A 17,027-nucleotide genomic window follows, 5' to 3' on the forward strand; every position below is an offset into this window, starting at 1 on the left:
CATTGTTTCAAAATTACAAGCAATGTCAGAAGTCTGCGATCACGTTATAGCAATTTTAATTGAAACTAAATTAAACTAAATTTGGTCCAACTTGACAAAAACACAAATACTTATCGGAGTTCAACAGTGATAAAGCTTAGGACCAAAAATGTTGTATTAAAGTTTGTACTCCAAGAGGCACCACAACATGTTTACTATATGACACCACTGTCACTAATGAACATCTGAACATGCTCTAGATCTAGAGGAAGATGGTTAACACTTCACAGACAGCCAAAAGAATAATAAATCTGGATCTTAGACCCATCCATAGACAATTTCCAACTATGTTTTCACAATCTTAGTATACTCCTGTATTTAAAGTCATATAGACTAGCAAAGTTTGAAACAACCACATTACATACAACAATCTGAGGATTTCTGGCTATCTCAAGGTCCGATATACACTTAGATAAACCTTCCTAGTAACTACTTGTCCTACCAGATATTAGATACATTCAAGTGACAAATAATTAATAGTTCAAGATATACAAAAAAGCAATAGCTATTCTGGAATTATTCTTTACCTCAAATTATTACCCTGTTTCTGACAAAATATGACGAATGCTAAACTACTAATACGAGTATAAGAATCAATGGAAAAAGGCATCAAAACTTTGCTGGAATTAAAATGACAATGGTATCTCGAAATATCAGTATTTACAAAAGCAGTTCATAATTAATTATAACTCTTACATATTAGTTTAAGGTTCAGTGCCCTCTTTGAGTGAATCGTTGTTGTCATGTAATTTATGAGATCATAGTACCTTAACTTGAAGTAATTATTTCTGAAAGATAACCACATGTCTGTATCGCTGTACATAATTAACGGTTTTTTAGTTGGGCCAGTCTTTCTGATAATTCTGTAGGGTTTATCACAACTACAATTTGCCGCTTAATTAAACAGAAGTCGATGTTTGGTTGTGTTATCGAGCTGCGCCGCACCGTAGTGCAGCCTGGAAAACAGCTCATGAATAATTCAACTTTGAAAAACAAACCCATAAATATCGGTGTTCATTTCGCTTCATGTAAGGTCCCATTTCCGAAACCAATTCATTTATTGGCGTTATCTCGGTAAGCGGGTAACTCTTAAATCGCTTTCTTGCTGAGTTTTTGAGTCTTTCTTTGCTTTACCTGGCTTCTCCGCGTGTCATATCTACTTGGGAATTCACAGAGTTTTACTTTCTAAATTAAATTCGAATATGACCCTAGAGACAAGAATTACGACATTTCATTAACTTTTAAACAGTGCACACACTACGGTTCTACTTCTTTGTAATAGACTGAACTTAATGTAACATAGCTCGTTTGAAAAGTGTTCTGGGCCAAAATCATCTCGTTGTTCAGCTATGAAGACTCTACATAACTCTTGGACTAAACTTTTCATTGTTATTTTAGTCTGAGCTATGAGAATTATCCTGTAAGTTTTAAAGAACGGATTAGAGAGTGATGGTAAATTTTTCGCTCACTATAAATTTGAACACTTTTATTTAAACCTTTATGATAAACAACTCGTATCTCATTTATTTGACGAAGGTGAGGAGAGGGAGGGACAGAATCGCAAACCACATTATACATTAATAGCATTAATGTTAGGCATTTTAATGTTTCATGGGATTTATTGCAGTTGGATTAGACCTATACGTTCGAGACACAAATATTACATTTTTTTCAAACTCTGTGTCAAATTGAAAATTATGTAAATTCAATTAAGTAAGTTTTTTTAATAGATTTGTGAGTGGGTATTTTTTTTTTTAATTTCAGCGTCCCTTTTAAAATGACTCACATAAAAAGCCAAAAAACAATTTAAGAGTTTGGCCACGTTTGAATTTTAAGATTAATAATACAGTGTATCCAATTCTCTCTGTTCAATAATTTGGGGAAGTCCGTCAAATAAGGGGATGCAACCAGAAATCGGTAAAAATAACTATAGTTCTCTATGTCTAAAACTGAAGTAGCCTACTAATTACCAGATACTATAAAACAGTTGTTTGGGAGTTCAAATTTTGAAAATGTTATAATCCAGAAATGCCCTCTTAATTTAAGTATATCAGTAAAAATTGTAAAAAGGGACGCATACAGTTTCGGTCTTCAATGCCCCTCAGCCGGCAAGAACTAACCCGTGGGTCCCTACCATTGTGACGACTACACTGGACACTCACTACCAATTGTTCATGTACAAGGGCTCGCCACGCGTGTTACTAGGACAAAGGCCTCCAGGCCGCCATTGTTACGCCCGCGGCCGCACGGCTTCAACTGTCAAAGGGACAAAGATGGAACAAGCAAATCAACGTAATCGGATCAGACAACCGGGTCGGGCTAACTCGATCTGCTTTATTACCGAGTTTTTAGACGGGGCTTTCTCAGAAATGCTTTTGAGACTTTGCAGGTTCACTCATAAAAACATCACACACAGCATCTTGTATTTTTTATACTTTGTGCTTTAGAACATGAGAATTTAAAATTACGCTAATGTTAGTCTCGAAGTGCAGGTACGGTATGAGGGTGAATATCCGGAACAAAAGTTAACATTGTCAGTAACGTTGAAGTGGAACAGTTATACACTAATAATTTTGGGCAATTTTGTGATAACACCAAAGAGAAACCACTAAAGGAAACATGTCAACTATATGGTTTAACAAGGGTATAGATGTAATATGCTACATTGGCGGAATAATAACTTCAATATAATTATATCAATTTCAATGCAATGATAATATTTCATTACTGTGTTTCGTTATGGTTTTGAATTAATTTTCTTTATCTAGGTTCACAGATTTCATATTTAATAAAATTAGCAGAATATAAGCATGCACTAAGAGAGCGATTGCCTCTAGTCCAGTAGCCACGATACTATAGGCAGAGAAAGGGCTGACAACGACAGAGGGCGACACGGTTGTTGTCTACAGCTTGTCGGCGTTTGCCCTCTCAGCTGGAGACGCGATAGTTAAGAGAACGGTTTTACAAATCTATCAACCTTTCAGACCCTTACCTGTGGGAGGGATGGAGGGAGTTATTCAACAAATCTCCCTCACTCCCCACCTCCAGATCTCAACGGTCCCAATCGGCCTGATGGATCAGGCTTTGTGACGCGAAGGTAAACAGATTTACTTGAATAGAATTCTGTGGAAGTCGGCAGCTGTGTAGCGCGAATTTCACTCGGGTTGACCAATAAGCTGACTTTTCACTCGGATGGAGTCTTGAGAAACTAAATCTATTAATGCCACTACATTGGGTCCTTTGCTATATATATCCTTTTGTGCCGTATACGGGTGTTTCACAAACTATACAAATACGACAAAAAAAGAAAAGAGAAATCATTCATAATTATTAAACTTATATAGCGACGATGGTTATTTTTATCAAAACAGTAGAATGTTCAGTTAAGTAGAAGTATTAAGCAAGACGAAATAATAGTATTGATCATCAATTAATGAACAATGGACACATGAATCACACAGCTATGTTTTTACGTTACTTGTGTAATTTTTGACATTCGCTCAAAAATAGACCTGACGTTAGGTCATATGATAGAATGTGTGTATATGTATGGCCTTTAGTTATCTACACGTTCTATGCAAATTCTCGTTTCTGACATATCACACGAGTTGAATAAACTATGGTAAAGGTTTTTTATTAAGGGTTACCACTTTGGTTATGCCAATTTGTTATTCTAAAAGAGTCTAAAGGTAGGTGGTAGCACGCATTTATTTCATACATAACACCAGGATGAACTGTTCTTCTAAAATAAGTGTAAATAACACAAAATGTTACAAACATTTTAAGTCAAATCCAAAGATATTTGAGAACTTATTCAGTGTATTATAAACCAAATTTTATATCAAACACTGTAGACTATAGTAAAACCAACAGGAAGACTTAGCTAGCAGAGCTAGCAGAGAGAGCAAACAGTCTGTATAAATCAGTGTCAATCAAGCCAATTGGCTACCAGACTCTGCCTCGCGTCCTGTGTGTTTAGTGCAGGGACTGGTCAACGCGTTCCTTCTGCACCAAAATCAAACTTCATGAATTAGGGAATCCCCTTGGGGAAAGTGAGATATTCTGTCGCCACTGTAGTAATCTAAAACTAGAAAAGATGAAATATGTACAGATCTTAGCATATGTTTGACGTGTTTATTTTTAACGTACACTTATATATTATATGTTTATAAATGGCAATAGCCGAATTTAATTTTTAATAACCATTGAATCACAAAAAGTACTTGCTCCGCCGGGACCCGAACCAAGATCTCTCACTTACAAATATACATATGCGGACTTATAAATATTCCTCTACCTTCTAAATTCGAGTAATAGAATTACGACATTATTAGTAAAGCTTGCATTGTTTGGAAAATTTTTCCACTTTAGAAACTTAATTGGGATTTTCGTAATGTCGATATACATACACAAGAGAAAAAAAATATTAATTTGTGATCGTAGACGATTCTTCTGTGAAATTCGTAGCAAAAAGAATAAATAATATGAAAAACATAGATGATACTTACGCTAGGCCTACATATAGTTTTAGAAAGCTGGCTTAACAATGTTATTAGATTTATAAACAGATCAACTTCTCTGCTATTGATTAAATTTAATTAGAAACATATTTACTTTCTGTGAGTGATTACGTATTAGAAATGTGTTGCTATTTTCTCTGTGGTTTATTTTAGTCGAGCCACTTCCTAATTTTGATCATATATCCAAACAGATTCTTGTTAAAACTTAATATAATGAAGGACTCTCCCGTCCTATTGGAAATTCAAATTTAGAAAAAGCATATATTCATGTTAGCTGTTAAATCATACCCATTATATAACATACTGGATTCACCGAGTGTTGACAGTAATGTGCTGCCTACCGCGCTTCACATCCGTTCACCAGCAGTGGTAGCTAACTTACTGAAGGTTGTGTACAGTTGTTAGTAAAGTTTCATCACTGATATGACCGGTGCATGTCAACCTCTTCCGCCATGTCAGGGGGCACTCTATTTTACGGAAAAACAGCTAGGCGAGAGTAAACAATTTTTAAATCAGCTGAGTCCACACGTACTAATGTACGGGCATCACTCTTAACTGTTCATGAATCCACTGAAAAGTAAATAAGTGGAGTAAATAGGATAGAAGTAACTCGTATAAGTGATATAACTTATCCGACTATAACAGGGACCGAAGCAGTTTTTATGGCAATGACCTTTGTGCAAATTACGAGTGGAAAGCCTGTGGCCAGTGGTTAAATGCTGCAAGGATTCACACTGCAAGTGGCTATAGTTCGTAAGTGTAAGGACCACGACACCGTCCTCTCTCCGTGTACGACCAATTGACGATCACATCATTCCTGAGCGCGAAGTTTGTATTAAGTTTAGATCTTAAATCTATAGAGAATGCTTATAGGAACCTCAGCCGTGATTGTAACCCAGTTGGTACGCCAAATAACTAAAAAAACAAAGAAATGTATCAGCGAAAGAGCCGAATAGTGAAGTGCACTCAGTATCAAGTGATGGCTCAGGATGTTACAGTCGCGTACGCTAAAGTGACAACGTCAACTTGTCAGTCAGTCTGCTCAACCCCGTCTCCAGCCATCAATAAAACAGTTAATGTAGGGAGAGACAATGACACACTGCGATAGAACTGACAAGTACAACAATCGGTGATACGTGACTTGGAGTGCATGAACATCCAGGACGTTATGTTATGTTGAACAGAATCCCGTTAACTGAAATAAGTGGTAAGTACACGGTTTTATTCAAATTTATTATGCATTTCATATTTCAGAGCGTGTAACAGATGTCTGGGATCACTATGACCACTGACCTAAAGAAATCCAGTAATAAATCCTAAACTTAATTGTAGTTCAAAACTATACCCACTCTCTTCTCTGAGTGTTCGATGCTTATATATAGTTAACTGATATTTTTGACAATAGTGGTTTGCACTTACATACTTTACTTATTTAAGAAAAATCTATAAGAAATTTCAAACTACAACTATTTACCATAATATTGATAAAAATGTATTATATTGCTATATATAATATATAAATAGATGAGTACTCACTTACAAATGCGGAAATACGACAACAAAGGAAACTTTCAGAAATTAGAAACAAACCTGAAACAGAAAATACAATTACAATCCCAGTTTTAAGATGCCTTTACAACGGCATTTCAATAATAATACAAGGCACATTTAATACAAAATATAATGTATATAATGGTTTTCTTCAATAACAACACAAGAGGAAAATTAAAGAAACTACTGCTGTTACAAGCCCCCTGTAACAGGCCCTGGGCACAAGGTGTTTGCTGGGGAGGCGAACACAACGTGCAGCGCATGTAAAACACGGCAGTGTCGCTCGAACAGATGAGAGAAACCGACAACAATCAACCGACAGCGACAAAACATGTCCCACGTCACTGTCCGGAATGTACCGCCCTCGAGGGCTACTTTTTTGTCGTCAAGGTACAATCGTACCTGGCAAAACTGGGTTTATAAACGTTTAAAGCTACAAAAACATTAACACACGTTGTAAATGTTATAGACATGCTCGTATTATTACGATTGGAACAATAGGGCGGCCAGGAATCATTAGCGATGTCGGAAGGATGTTAACGAAAGAAAGTCTAGAATGCCGATAGGGGTTAAAGTTAATAATGACAATGTGTGTTTTTTATTTTGTGACTAAGCAACTAATGGATTATTTTATATTGTATATTTATACGGACAGAATAAGAGAATTGACGGTGTGGGTCTCTGCCACGGAATCAACAGTGGGAGCGATGCCTCCAGCGATGGAGAATGATTGGGAACCTTCTGTTGCCATTTTAAGCACATTTAGAATACGAGAAATTTTTCATGAGACCCCAACGATTAATCAGCTAAGCGCATTGGAAGTCTCGCCATTCACACGATAAAGGCTAACGGTCTCCGCTGCTGCGTGCAAGTTTTGTCGCAAATGTCTCCTCCGTACAAACCAGGTAAACAAAAATCGGTTAATTGGAGCTGGAATAAGAGCTACTGGACATATTGTAATTACAACTAACGCTCGCTCTTAGATTACATAGTACAGCCAAAGACTAGCTGGGATAAGAGCTACTGGGCGTATTGTAATTAAATATAACGCTCGCTCTTAGATTACATAGTACAGCCAAAGACTAGCTTTGATAAGAGCTACTGGGCGTATTGTAATTAAATATAACGATCGCTCTTAGATTACATAGTACAGCCAAAGCCTAGCTGGGATAAGAGCTACTGGGCGTATTGTAATTAAATATAACGATCGCTCTTAGATTACATATTACAGCCAAAGCCTAGCTGGGATCAAAGCTACTGGGCGTATTGTAATTAAATATAACGATCGCTCTTAGATTACATAGTACAGCCAAAGACTAGCTGGGATATGAGCTACTGGGCGTATTGTAATTACACCTAACGCTCGCTCTTAGATTACATAGTACAGCCAAAGACTAGCTGGGATCAGAGCTACTGGGCGTATTGTAATTACACCTAACGCTCGCTCTTAGATTACATAGTACAGCCAAAGCCTAGCTGGGATCAGAGCTACTGGGCGTATTGTAATTAAATATAACGATCGCTCTTAGATTACATAGTACAGCCAAAGCCTAGCTGGGATAAGAGCTACTGGGCGTATTGTAATTAAATATAACGATCGCTCTTAGATTACATAGTACAGCCAAAGCCTAGCTGGGATAAGAGCTACTGGGCGTATTGTAATTAAATATAACGATCGCTCTTAGATTACATAGTACAGCCAAAGCCTAACTGGGATAAGAGCTACTGGGCGTATTGTAATTAAATATAACGATCGCTCTTAGATTACATAGTACAGCCAAAGCCTAGCTGGGATAAGAGCTACTGGGCGTATTGTAATTAAATATAACGATCGCTCTTAGATTACATAGTACAGCCAAAGCCTAGCTGGGATAAGAGCTACTGGGCGTATTGTAATTAAATATAACGATCGCTCTTAGATTACATAGTACAGCCAAAGACTAGCTGGGATAAGAGCTACTGGGCGTATTGTAATTACACCTAACGCTCGCTCTTAGATTACATAGTACAGCCAAAGACTAGCTGGGATAAGAGCTACTGGGCGTATTGTAATTAAATATAACGATCGCTCTTAGATTACATAGTACAGCCAAAGCCTAGCTGGGATAAGAGCTACTGGGCGTATTGTAATTAAATATAACGATCGCTCTTAGATTACATAGTACAGCCAAAGCCTAGCTGGGATAAGAGCTACTGGGCGTATTGTAATTAAATATAACGATCGCTCTTAGATTACATAGTACAGCCAAAGCCTAGCTGGGATAAGAGCTACTGGGCGTATTGTAATTAAATATAACGATCGCTCTTAGATTACATAGTACAGCCAAAGACTAGCTGGGATCAGAGCTACTGGGCGTATTGTAATTACACCTAACGCTCGCTCTTAGATTACATAGTACAGCCAAAGACTAGCTGGGATAAGAGCTACTGGGCGTATTGTAATTAAATATAACGATCGCTCTTAGATTACATAGTACAGCCAAAGCCTAGCTGGGATCAGAGCTACTGGGCGTATTGTAATTAAATATAACGATCGCTCTTAGATTACATAGTACAGCCAAAGACTAGCTGGGATCAGAGCTACTGGGCGTATTGTAATTAAATATAACGCTCGCTCTTAGATTACATAGTACAGCCAAAGCCTAGCTGGGATAAGAGCTACTGGGCGTATTGTAATTAAATATAACGATCGCTCTTAGATTACATAGTACAGCCAAAGCCTAGCTGGGATCAGAGCTACTGGGCGTATTGTAATTAAATATAACGATCGCTCTTAGATTACATAGTACAGCCAAAGACTAGCTGGGATATGAGCTACTGGGCGTATTGTAATTACACCTAACGCTCGCTCTTAGATTACATAGTACAGCCAAAGCCTAGCTGGGATAAGAGCTACTGGACATATTGTAATTACATCTAATACTCGCTATTTTATTACATAGTACGGCAATAGTCTTGCCGGGATAAGAGCTACTGAACGTATTGTAATAACATCTTATGCTCGCTATTACATTACAAAGTATAATATGAGACTAGTTGGGATGTGGGCTACTGGACCTTTTGTGATTACACAGCTCTCGCTATTTCACTACGTAGTACAGCTTAGACTAGCCAGGATGTGCCCTACTGTATGTGCTATATTTACACATAATGCTTGCTATTACATTACATAGTACAACATCGGACTAGTCGGAATGTGAACTACTGGACGTGTTGTAATTACACCTAACGCTCTCGCTATTTCATTAAAAGTTCGTGAAACTAATTAAACACGGGAATGTGTTTCGTTTACAAATTGGTTCCAACTCATAATTAGTAGCAGACTACATACAATACTCATTGAGCTATACCAATGGGATTTGGTATTATGAAAGCCTGCAAATTCAGTACAAACTCTAGATAAAATTATTCTGATATTGTCTTCGGTTGTTTAATAGGAAATAATGGTTTACTACACCACACAATATCTTAGGTTTTAGACGTTTAGTTAAATAATTTGTTCATAGTAATGTGTGGTTATCATAAGTTATACAATTTTGAATAGAAAATGAAATGTAGTATCCTTATAAACATATATTTTATGTACTGACATACGTTTTGTCAGTGATGCATTGATTATGGTAGTTAACCTCAAGATTTAAGCTATAACCAAATAAATACCTAATATAAAAAGAACAGAATATATGTGCTATAATTTTGTTTGAAATAAGCTACATTATCAGCTGTTGTGGAAGTCTCTAGAATCTTTTAATTAAGTTTTTAATATGGATTTTCTGGTTAAATATAGGATTTTTCGAATTTCAAATATTAAAAATTAAGTCTAAATACTTTATATTACCACGCAAGAAAGATAACTTACTATATTTATATAACATTAACAACATACACTCTTATATTTTTATTTATTTTCATTAATTTGTTAATAATTTAATTCCTGAGGTTAACTACGGTGACTATGGTATAAAAACCGAAAATCGTGTCAGTAATACATTTTTTTGCTTAATTTAGATAAAATACCCAGGAATTCAGAAACATCTTGAATAAATACACTGTAATACATAGTATAATATAGATCAATAATTGAACCTAAAAAGACAAACACATAACGGTCTGTCGGCCCCGATAAAAACAGCATCCTTATTGCTTAAAGCCTTGGGTCTGTTTTGTTACAATCTGCCGAGTGTATGTTTGTCATCCCGCCGTCAGCTGTGCGAGAACATATCTACTTCCAGAGTTTACACAGAATGTGCAATATTTATATACAAATATCTCCAAATCCCACGCACAATTTACTTTTGTAGTATTAAAGAAGTGTCATGGATTAGAATGTTGTTTCTCACTGTATATACTCGTATAAGCTCTTTCGCTCTCTAATATATAAATCTTGAGGAGATTCAGTTCTTAACCACTAACAACACAGGGACCGTTACATCATCAGATCCTTAGACTCGCATTATACGCCAACACACGAAATCCTCTGTTCGGAGAATCATAGCCTTACCTTACCACAACACTCACACTCCCAGAGCCGACCGTCTGCCTAGAGTCATCAGCTAGTACTACCAAGGCACACAGAAACTACTTTGTAACTATTAAATATATAGCAATAATTGTGTAAAATTTGTTATTTATATAAAAAAATAAAGGAAAAATATAATTTAAACATAAAATTATACACAAAAATGTTACTAAAAGTACAAAATATTTTCGAATTTCCGTATAATGATTACATATGTAATAAGAATTAATTAAAATAATCAATACACGTTGAGAACACTATCGATGATTGAATGAGGTGAGAGTGCGCGTGCGAGTCCACCTCCGGACAGAATGTAGCAATATCTGACTTGGAGGAAATGGTGCGATCTAAGCCAAATTGATTTTTTTCACTAATGTATTTATTTATTACATTTCCTCCCTTAAGAAATTATTAAACGTAATAGCAGAGATGTATTTTATGTAAACAGAAAAAGATTGACATTAATATTAGTGCGTTATTAGAATATACAAGTAACATCACTGCAGGCAGGAGAAGCTTGGAAACAATTTATAATCAGAACGTAAAATGCGTTTTATTACATGAGTGGTAATAATTAGTTTATCAATAAATGTTACTACACTAACAAACTTAAAGAAATGGCTGAACCATTATTATACCTCCTTTAAAACTGTTACACGTAATAATAATTGATGTTAAAGTTCATCGTAGAAACTGTGATTTTAAGCACACTTAAATCCGTAATTTATGCACCGATGTAAAAGATAAGTACAAACAAAAACCATTAGTTTATAGATTGAAATTTCTTGCAGATGTGAGGACAAGTGGCTGGTTTAAAGCATAGTGAATTGAATTAAGCAGCAACTTCTAATGACCATAATAAAGGTTGTATATAATTTATCACATAATATTAATTGGGCTCGACAAATAATTTAATTTCCATAAAATATAGAAAATATTAAAGTTGATTTAAATGGTATAAACTCAACACGTTACATTGCATACTTACAGTGACATGACATTGTCTGAGGCACATCGAACTAGTCTATAATATCTCACTACAATCTTATTGATTTTCATTGTAAACTAAATACAGTAGTTATTTGAGAGGTATTGGCAGGAGAGTTCCAATGTATCCAAACAACAAAAGCTGGATATCTGGTGGGAATTTTACTTCAAACTAACTACAATTTAGACTTACCAAATTTGGGTACCGTATCGACATCACGAATAATTAATTACCTTAACAGATTTGAGTAATGAAGACGTAATTTAAGTTATCACAAGTACGAGATATACAGTATATGATAATCCGATAATGATAAGGTGAGTTATTACTACATACCTACGTCCCACAGCTGTGTTTGTTCAGGTCGGAAATGTCAAACGTGTCACTCATTGATAGACTCATAGATTCAATGGTCTCAGTGTAAATTCTATGTCAGGGTTCTTGGAATAGACTGGCCCTCTGATATCGAACATGAGTCTTTACTGTTTCATTAACTTTTGTGATAAATATATAAGAATAGGCTGAGCGTTAACGCAGTTATCCAAAATTACCCAGCGGTAATTTTGGATTTTCAGGAATACATAGGTTTTTTCACTCATTAAACAGCAATATATTAATTTAATATCTGTAAATATTGAATAACAAGGAGGCCCCGCCGAAAAGTTACTTTTTTATTCATTATTTAATGAAATTATATACAGACTGTAAATAGAGGGTTGGGCCTGCTATGCATTTCCAAATTCTATGCTAAAAATATTTTTTTTTTAATTTTTACTTGGCTTAGTAGCCTTCACGCCTTACGCCTTTTTTTTATTAAAATAATTTGATCCTTTTTGTTAAGTTTATGACTGTTACTAAACTCGGTTCTTTTTTTAAACAACATACTTTCAAAAACCACTGTTGTGATCAAAATTTTAGGACACAAAAAAGTCATTTGTAAAAATCAGTTGAAAATAACTGTTTTATGGAAGGTTCCGTGGTACACACGCGAACTGAATGGCCCATAATTTGGCAGTATTTCAACAGCTGTTATTTAAATCTGCTGTTACTGTAATTAAAATGCAACACTCAAACTGACTACTGAACCTCTAGTCATGAACATTTGCACGTACTTTTATTTCTACACAGACAAGATTGAATTTTATAATGTTATGGTATACTCTCATTACCTTTTTACTAAATTGAAAATTCTTGGAAGTGGTTAAGGTCAATTAATTGCGTTGAAATGATAATTACCGATCATTCCCACCACCACAAAGGTCTGGAACAGAGGGACCGCTTGTAACTGTTTCATTTCTTACCCAGTAGCATTCCAGTATTTTTTATATCCATTATCAGGATAAAAATAACATTTAACATATTGACATTTATACCAATCCCTTTTATCAACATTTTTAGTAATACGAGGCTTCTGCATATTATCAACAGTTGTAAACTTTGCTACAACATTACGAAGATTATCAGCATATATCATTATTGCATAAAATTAAAGAAATGCGTAATTTTATTTTAAATGAAATATATTTTAAGAAAGATACAAATACAGATACGTTTGAATATAATTTTGTTGAATAAAATGAGTTTATACTATCAAATATTTAAACCCTTGTTCTCCAACCTTTTTGAGCCCTGATACATTTTAAAATATATATACTACTACTACTAATACTACATTATTGGCTCCCACTCTTCGTGGAATAATAATGACATTTTTTATATTTTCATAATTTTCAGTGCGGGTATCTTACAGGGCCGAGACCAAAATCGTAGTTAAAACTTAAATAAGAATATTCCAACCAAAAACCAATAGCACTATCCTAAGACTGGCCATGTCTCTTCTGTTGTGGACACTAGTTACATAATCTCAGTCATACGGCGTCGTATTTAGTGATCTCGAAGTCCTCGGTGAGTTTTGGTGAACTGCACGCCTTGCATGAAGTTGCAGTTACGGCTTGTGTTATCCTAGGCCACAATATGATCTTCCGTTGGCAAGGAATATGACCACTCGAGCTGCAGGGCTTGCATACGATCAGGTAACCCGCCCACCCCTTCCAGCGTGAGTCGGACCGTTAGTGAGGGTATCAGCAATCATCATATACTCGTAGTTACATATATGATCACTTTCGCTTCCATGTTGCTGGCAATACAAAAAAATGCACTGTTATGAAACATTTGTAAGAAAAAACTTGTTTTATACAAGACGTTTGAGAGATAAATCACATTTAGTCAATATCGAGAGGAAGTCAGTTGACCCAGTTATTGTGTAAATCCACATTACTTCTGTATACGTTAACTCCAGAGAGGTTGCTTCTTTGAGTATAGCTTTCTTGCTCCCTTACAAATATCAGTCTCAGTCAACATTTGTTACCATTTCACCTTGAAGAGACGATATGTACTTGTATCCTTTTGCATTTATTTTTCCAATCATTATGTATTAATTTTTAACAGAAATATTCTATTTCATAATTTTGAATTTAAAAAATTACAAACGTACTTTATATCGGTTAATATCTTTAATCGTAGTAGAAAGTATCACTATTAGTGGTTGGTAAAATAAAATGAGAAATGTAATGAATAATTTGCCTGTTTTCGACTAAACTTTACTGCACCCAACAAAACGTTATACGACATAACTGTTTTTTTAACGCTATTGATAGTATAGTATCTATCATAGGAAAAGATAAATAAAGTATCAAGGCGCCCATGCTGTTCACCTAAGATGTAACAAGGAATTGTATTTCTTAATAATAAATAAAAATAAAAAAGTGTTTAAAACTCCAATAATGTCAAACACCTAATTATGACATCGCACACATTCTTTAACTAAAGCTAGCTCATATGTAGTTTATTAACGTAAAGTGTGGGTTACATCATAAATTCGACAATTTCAGAATAATTGAGAATATTATTAATATATTTATGCTTAAAATTTTATGTGCATAAATAAGTTTACCAATAAAAATGCTGTCATATAAACCTTTCATTACGAACAAATTTTCTTTTGGGAGGATGGTAAAGTTGTAAGTCCAATATTCTAAGATCGCTTCCACATGGATAAATTACTAACACATAAAACACAAGTATAACTAACGCAATTAAGAAAGGAAGGAACAGGAGCTGACAAGGTCGACACAGATGCTCTTGGGAAATTAAGTGCACTCTAGTAATAGCAGATGCTGCTAAGATGTTGACGGTTACAAATGCGAGTTTCCACGCAACCAATTCTGTAAATCACATTTCTAAAATCTTATTTCCTGTAAAGTCATTGGAAACAAGAGTTACGGATTTCCCGAGAAATACCTCAATAGCCGTAATCTGCGGTTGTTTTAATAGTAAACAGAGTCGATTCTACTTTCTTCCAACAAACGAATCGGTGAAACATTTTTCAAATCCGAGGAGCACAGCAGGCCCTTCTAGGACCTTCAGTATCTATGTAAAAGGCGTCTCTAGAAATACGTGACGATGATAATATTAAAACATAGAAAGCAAACATGAATCACAAATGCTACAAAATGTGAATCAACAGTGGGTGTTATTTCATACTATAATGTTATAAGATTCTTTCGACATTCTATGTTATATACATCTATGAAATGGTATATTCAAAGCAACCAAATCTTGTATATTACCCACAGGCTGATTCTTTCCGGCTGTTTTATACCTGACAATCTATGTTGGATGTAGGAAACCAATTTTGCAACATTAATGGAAGTACAGGAGAAGGACATCACTAACAGCAAATGTCGAGAAAATGGTGTAACAGAATCACCTGATCTATCTATCCAGTTTATAGAAGAGGATAACTGTTGGAAAGTGGATAGCTGGTACAGGCCCAACTATTACTCCTCACAGCTAGATTAATGGAAGTACAGGAGGACATCACTAACAGCAAATGTCGAGATAATGGTGTAACAGAATCACCTGATCGATCTATCCAGTTTATAGAAGAGGATAACTGTTGGAAAGTGGATAGCTGGTACAGGCCCAACTATTATACTCCTCACAGCTAGATTAATGGAAGTACAGGAGAAGGACAACACCAGTAGAAGATTTCGAGACAATGGTGGAACATGATAATTTAGTCCTTAGATTTCGTTTATAAGAGAGGGTAATCCTCCACCATTCCTCCTCATGGTGGTTGTACTATCTTAGCAGGAGGCGTTCTCAACCCTTCCACCATACTCATCCTGAGCAGAAGTCCTTATAGGATTCAGTGCACTGACAGGCACTATGAAGGATTGAAGCCTTATACAGAGGACACAGCTAGACCGTGCACATGTCGCGGGGACACGGCCTCAGCTGACATTACCAGTGACATTTCACGTGCCCAACATGTTTCATTAACTTTTACAGCGCGTCTGCCTTGTATGTTACTGATTGACCGGTTGGCGTACAACTTCCTCACCCCTACAAAATTACTGCTTTCTGGGCGGTAATTATCACTGTCAAATAAGTTATTTTGCGTACCAAAGTAATATTAAAAATATTTACCAAACAAATATTTAATTCAATTTACATTGTACATCCACTAACATTAAGTTCAATAACTCTATTTTTACCATTACAGCCATAGCTGAAGCTAATAACAGGGGGCAGAGCGTTCAAGATTAAAAAACCAGAACAAAATTACTAGACGAATATTAGGTTAAATATTTTTAACCAAGATACGGAATTAACGTTATTTCCACACTCATGTACATGAGTCTCTTAGTAATGTGTACCGTATTGCTTCGATCAGTTGATTATTTATATTGTCATGTAACAATACAGATTATCAGCTTTGTTACGTGCAGGTTGTACAACTGCTGTGCCACAGTATCAGACGAGGTTAACCTAAACAATACTACTTAACTAGCTTATTATTATGACTTTAATAGGAAATAGTACTACAGTTTTTTGAAACGGAACGAAAACTTCACCAGTTAAGGTCCTACAGGCGCACTTAAAAAATCGCACCCACAATGGAAATACTCGTTAGTGTATCAAACATGCATATGTAAGCCTATTTTAATCACCGACTAGACTATTGCCTTTTAATAATGTTTAAATATAAAATGTGCTTAATTATTTTGTAAGAACTAAGATGGTGGAACAAAATATATCATAGTTATAAAATTACTTGAATGTAACAATCTTGAATTACAATTACTTGAATTTTCGTTTATCAATCAGCTTTATTTGATATATATTCACTATAAATCAGACTGTGTTTCACTCTTCATGTTTAACTTTCTTCCTTATATTCCAATAGTTCATTACAACCGCAAACTCTGGTATGTCACATCTATCAGTATTTTAATTTAAGATCACTTTATTGTTAGATTACCAAAAAGACTCATAAATACAACGTACTTTAATTGCTTAGTTTCGACATAAAAGCCGCATCTTTAATACGACCTTAAAGACAGTC

At 35.3% G+C, this 17,027-nt stretch overlaps 1 protein-coding gene across 6 annotated transcripts in view; it reads right to left on the bottom strand.

The window, feature by feature from the left end:
- LOC124369695 (E3 ubiquitin-protein ligase MYCBP2) overlaps positions 1-17,027 on the bottom strand; it is a 663,749-nt gene that overhangs the window by 292,749 nt on the left and 353,973 nt on the right. The gene's annotated exons all lie outside the window — the stretch shown is intronic.

This window comes from Homalodisca vitripennis, chromosome 1 (assembly GCF_021130785.1).
Source record: "Homalodisca vitripennis isolate AUS2020 chromosome 1, UT_GWSS_2.1, whole genome shotgun sequence".
Lineage (NCBI taxonomy): Eukaryota > Metazoa > Arthropoda > Insecta > Hemiptera > Cicadellidae > Homalodisca > Homalodisca vitripennis.